A 6135-nucleotide genomic window follows, 5' to 3' on the forward strand; every position below is an offset into this window, starting at 1 on the left:
CATCCATTTGCACAAAAAATGATTCAAACCAAATCACTAGATGGACAGGAGAACACTAAGCATGATTCAGGAGTTCAGCCATGTATGGAACTGGGCTTTCCTTGAATCTTTTGGTTTTCCACCTGTAACTCTTGACTTTAGGGGGCTTTCTTAGGGTCATTGAGGATGAATAGTCAGTGGCAGGGAACCATCTAGAGAATTTTTCAGATGTATGTGCTTTGGAGGCAAACTCCTTGCAAATCTGCAGTCTACGGGAGTGTAGAGGCTCAAGATCCAGAGTGGCAAGGGAGTCGGAGTAAGATTTATACTCCTTTCCAAGACAGAGAGTATTTCACCTGCGTTGAGACCTGCTTCTTTAAGTTTGCGTAACATGAACATTTTTCCATTAGCTTTGGAATGCATATTGTCTACCTGGCCTTGCCATTTCAAATCATTTTGGATGATAACTCCCAGCAACTTGACTTTCTGGACTACTGCCAGGGAGTGCTCAGAGATGCGTAGATCAACATCCGGGGGATTATTTTTACCAAAGTACACACTCATGGCTTGGCATTTACTTGGATTCAACTTAAGTTTGTTACTGACAGACCACTCATGGAGAGATTCTAAGCACTGCTGTACCTCAGTGACATCATCAATGGCTCTATTTTCACCTATTGTAAGGTCGTCAACATACTTCCAAACCTTCATTCTGTTGTCATCAAACTCAGTGAGCGCATCATTGATCATGCCTAAAAAGGCAATAGGGCCAATGATAGTGCCCTGAGGTACACCACCATGTACTTCAACCCAATCAGAGTAAGTGTTTTGTACTTAACTCTTTGTTTCCTACCAGAAAGGAAGTCCACCACCCACTGCACAAGGGAAGGAGAAACACCAAGCTTGAGAAGCTTTGTGACTGTGATCTTATGGTCAATTAAATCGAAAGCCTTTGAAAAATCTGTTAGCACAAGTGTGCCAACATTTTTTGATTTCTCGGCCCCTGACATCAAGTGGTGATATACATCAACAAGGCAGTGGGTGGTAGACAATCCCTTCTGGTTTCCAAACTGTCTTTGGTCTACATGGGGCTGAATGGCATCCACAATCCATTTGCAAACTCTTCCTTCAGCGACTTTCGCAAGGCACGAAGTTAGAGAAATTGGACGCAACTTGTCGATTGAAGGCGGAGCTTGCTTGGGGATTGGGATGACATTGGCTTCCTTCCACTGGGTAGGAACAATACTTTGCTTAAGGGATGCATTGATTATATTTGCTACCGGCTGGCTCAACTCATATGCATACTCTTTAAGAAGCCGTGGTGGGATATCATCAGGACCCCCTGCTTTGGAAGCGGACAACTTACTAAGATCATGGTAGATCTCCCATGGTTGAACCATAGGCGGTGGCACAGGACTAGGTAAATATGCAGGGAGATCATTCAACTTCAATGGCTGCTGTGAATTAGAAAAACTGACTAAGTGTTGATTGATGGCGTTAGCAACACACACATGGTCGGAAGCAGCAACATCTGGCACATTGATGGTAGTTTCAGTCTTTTTCATGTTTGCCAGGTACCTGATCTCCTTGTGCCATCGACCTGGTTCAGTCTTCTGGAGTTTCCTAACCTTATTGATATTATGGGCAGCTTTTGCTTTTTTGATCTCTTTGATAACTCTGTTTTTGAGATCAGTCCATGTGGATTTGTCACCCTTGGCGAACGCTTTCTGCCTTTGGTTAATTAAGTTCTTAAGTGGTAAGATTTCGGACTGTACGGATGTACTTATTTACTGCTCCGTTACACACCAAAACTATGCTATATTGATTAAACAGTTAGAGGCAATTCGTTAGGGCCAACTGCCCGGCGGCGCACGGGGACATTCTAGTACTACTACCGCCGATAAATTTGCGGAACATTTTATAGTTAGTACAGATTTGATTTGATTTTGCTATACACTACAATTGCTACATGATCTGATGATGGAGGGCTTGGAAGAGAGTGCCGCATCATCTGGCACCAGCACAACATCAAATGCCTTTGTTAATGAACTTATGCTGAATGAGAAGTTTAAACTGTTCTTGAAGGACTTAATGCAGGAGGCAGTGCAAGAAAAATGAAAACCCTAGTAAGTGATGTGAATGCACTCAGGACTGAGGTGGACGACTTGAAGGAGGACTTGCAGAAATTGAGAGGGAAAACCACGACCTCTTTTGTAAGCAAGAAAAACTTGAACATGAACGCGAGAAAGATGAAATGTTAAGGGCAGACTTAACGAATCAGCTGCACTCAAGATCAAAAGCAGTGGAAGATCTGCAGCAATACACTCGCAGAAATTGCGTTCTGGTGACTGGTGTGCCTGAAGAAGAGAAAGAAAACACAGATGCAACAATCATCAAATTAGCCAACGAGAGAATGAAAGTACCCTTAAGTGAAGATGATCTAGACAGATCCCACCGGATTGGAAAGCCAACCACAGGAAAAGCACGAGCGATTGTGGTGAAATTTAGTAGATATAATGTGAGAAATAAGTTCATAATGAACAGGACAAACTTAAAAGGAACCAAAATCGCGGTTCATGATCTGCTCACCCCGTTCACACAACAACTTCTGAAAAGGGCGCAAGAGCTTGTTGAGCAGTGTCACCGTGTGAAGGCGGCATGGACATGGGACGGAAGAGTAACAGTCTTGGTAGCAGCAGCTAATGGAAAATCAAGAAAGGTAACTGTAACAAGTCAAGAACAGCTCCACAAGATCTATTCTGAGAAACAGTGAAACAGTAACTCTCTCTGAATCCAGAACTCTATAAAATGACTATGTATACCTATATAATATATTTTTTAAATCATAATTTGTAAAAATATTGTCAAAAGATATGTTAATGACAAGATAATTCCCTGCGGTTAGAAAGGTAAGAGCTGGATTGATCTTGTATTTTGTAATTTGCAATGTTAAAATGTTAAAATGTGTAATTTTTATAATGAATGTTTCCACTCAAAAAACGTTTATCAATGACTACTAAAATGGCGGTGTTATAAATTTTATACCATCTTCTACTGAGCCTATGAAGTCATGCTTACTTTACAGCCTTTACCAAAATTGCAAACATTAGTTACTATCTCAGTATGTGTAAACACTTTTAAGTATTTAAAAATACCATAATTCTTTCATATACCAATACAACGAGAAAATTGTAACAAACAGTATTATTCAGTATTACGAAAACAATCAATTAAGTGGAATGTAGCATACTTATGACTTGCCGTGGCTCAGTAGTCGATACTTGTTAATAATAATCCTTGCTGCCGGGTCGTTGGCCTTACGTTACTTTCGTAGCCTGTTGAAAAATAGCTTAATTTAACTGTTAAAATATTTTCATGATCAAGGGAAACGGTTGATTTATATATATAAACTTTTTCCCTGGTATATTAATAGATTAATTTTTTTTTCTTGTTTAATATACTTTTCGTTTAATGTCTGCTATTTGTGATGATGCTTGTGTGTCTTGCTCAAAAAAAGTTTACGATTGTCATAAAAATATAACATGTAAAATATGCAAAGGATTTGTTCATAAAAAATGTACCAAATTGAAACCAAAAGAACTACAGCGTATAAAACACAATGAATGGACTTGTAACAATTGTACGATGGCTCAAAATAAAGACACAAGTTCTGACGATGATAGCGATGATATAAATATCACACATCATCTTAAAACAGCAGATATTACTGATGCCAACTTTATTAAGAAATACGATGAAATGATTTTCAATCCATTGAAATTTGAAAATAGTACTACAAACAGAGATGATTTTCATTTTGGACTTTACTAAGTCCAGATATATTTTAAACTTGAAATTAAATTCACTTTGTGTAACAAGTATGATTTTGAATGTCCACTTTATTATCCATTCCAAAAGGAGCACCCCCCCTTCCAAGGCTATATGATTAGGATTTGGACTAAGGTTAGGAATTGATATAGGATTAGGGTTTGCCTGTTAAGGGTATGTTAGGGTTAAGGTTGGGATTAGGGTTAGGTTAGGGTTAGGATTAGGATTAGGGTTAGGATTAGAATTACGGTTAGTGTTATGGCCCATGTTTAGGGTTTAGGGTTATAGGGTACCGTATGTAGAAGGGGTCTGCAATTACCTTGGATAAAATACAGTTGTTTGTGTGGGTGTGTGTACATCTGTACAGGTACATGTATGGCTATGTGAATATAGGCTTGTGATTCATATGAAGAATGTGCATGGTCTTTTTATAGTACAAGGACAAATTGGCCAATGCCAGAGGCTATATGCATACCAATGTGTGTACATCTACAAATGAGAAATTTTTGGTGGTTTGCTTTTCATTGCAAATTGCAGTCATTTTAAATTATCGCAGTTTTTTAATTGCAACTTCCTACGCACAAAATGGCGTTTAATTTACTCGCAACATTACGCGTCTGGTAAAGCCGTGAAATTGTGCCTATTTAGAGGATATCTCATCATTTGTATAATGTACATCATCACTATACTTGTCCATGTTATCAAAGATATGGCTATATGCAGCTGTGAATTTCCCGCCCACCCCCCCCCCCTTATGGCCAGGGTACCAGGGGGATGGGTGGCTGGGACTTATACCAGGGCTAAATTTCAAAAATGTTAAAACTCCCTGCCAAGTCCCGGACCGACGGGAAACAATTAACACATGGCCGGCCCTACAGGGACAAATTTTGTGTCAATGCCCGTCTGTTATAATAAACTGCCCGGCTATTTGTTCCGGGTACTGATCTGCACTGCAGGCAGGGGTTGGAGTGGGTCAGGGACTCAGGGTTTCAATTGACAAGTGCATTATCAACAGTCTTCATTTTCACGTGCATGAAATCTATATAAGCTTAACTACTGAACATACGGGCCTATGCACCCCCCCACAATCATAATTACTCACATCACTAGTATCACAGGGTCAGGGTTTCAATTGACAAGTGCATTATCAACAGCCTTGCATTTTAACGTGCATGAAATCTATAAGCTTAAATACTGAATATACAGGCCTATGTACCCCCCCACCACACACACACACAATCATAATTACTAACATCACTAGTATCACAGGGTCAGGGTTTCTATTGACAAGTGCATTATCAACAGCATTGCATTTTCTCGTGCATGAAATCTATAAGCTTACGGAACATACAGGTCTATGTCCCACCCCCCCCACACACAATCATAATTACTCACATCACTAGTATCACAGACATTCAAATTCCATCATGAAATCTATTCGGCTTTCACAGTACAGTGATTTTCAAGTTCAAACGCTAGCTCTTCAAAGGTGCTGAATTCGACCATCGCGTCGTGCAAATCGCCAGATATCGCTTGAGAAATTTAACATAAGGGCGCACATCACTGAAAATGATGCCAGTTTTTCTCTATAAAAATGCTAATTAAAATCATTTAAACAATTTTGATATCTGCCATCTGTGATACAATTGTAGGATTTAATATTACTAATCATTACTAATCCAAATTTAGCCAAAATTATGCAAATTTCTGCTCATTTTAATGCTATCTATGTTTTTTTTTTAGAATAAAAATTAATTAAGATTTGTTCCAAGTCTACCATGTTACAATACTGATAATTCAATAAAAAAACTTTTAGACTGCAACAAGTCTGTCCTAAAACATTGTATTTATTTGGATAATGAATTGAAATTCAAAATCATATTTGCTACACAAAGTAAAATTATTTGAAGTTTGAAATATATAGTGGATAAAATAAAGTCCAATTTGAAAGAATTTAATGTTCTAAGGTGTATGGCTCAAGGCTTGGATAGCAGTTATCCATGTTTGACCAATGCATGCATGGATAGCCCTGGTGAAATGGACATTGATAGCTCTTATCCATAGTGCTGAGTGACCAGCATGGATAATTGCTATCCATTTTGCCTCTCAGTTTACATGTGTTTGGCCCAAGGCTTGGATAGCAGTTATCCATGCATACAAGTGAAATGGGAAAATAATGGATAGCTCTTATCCATCCCAGTGCTGACCAGCATGGATAATTGCTATCCATTTTGCTTGTCAGATTACATATTACAACAGAGATGATTTTCATTTTGGACTTTACTAAGTCCAGATATATTTTAAACTTGAAATTAAATTCACTTTGTG

Source organism: Amphiura filiformis, chromosome 2 (assembly GCF_039555335.1).
Source record: "Amphiura filiformis chromosome 2, Afil_fr2py, whole genome shotgun sequence".
Classification (NCBI taxonomy): Eukaryota; Metazoa; Echinodermata; class Ophiuroidea; order Amphilepidida; family Amphiuridae; genus Amphiura; species Amphiura filiformis.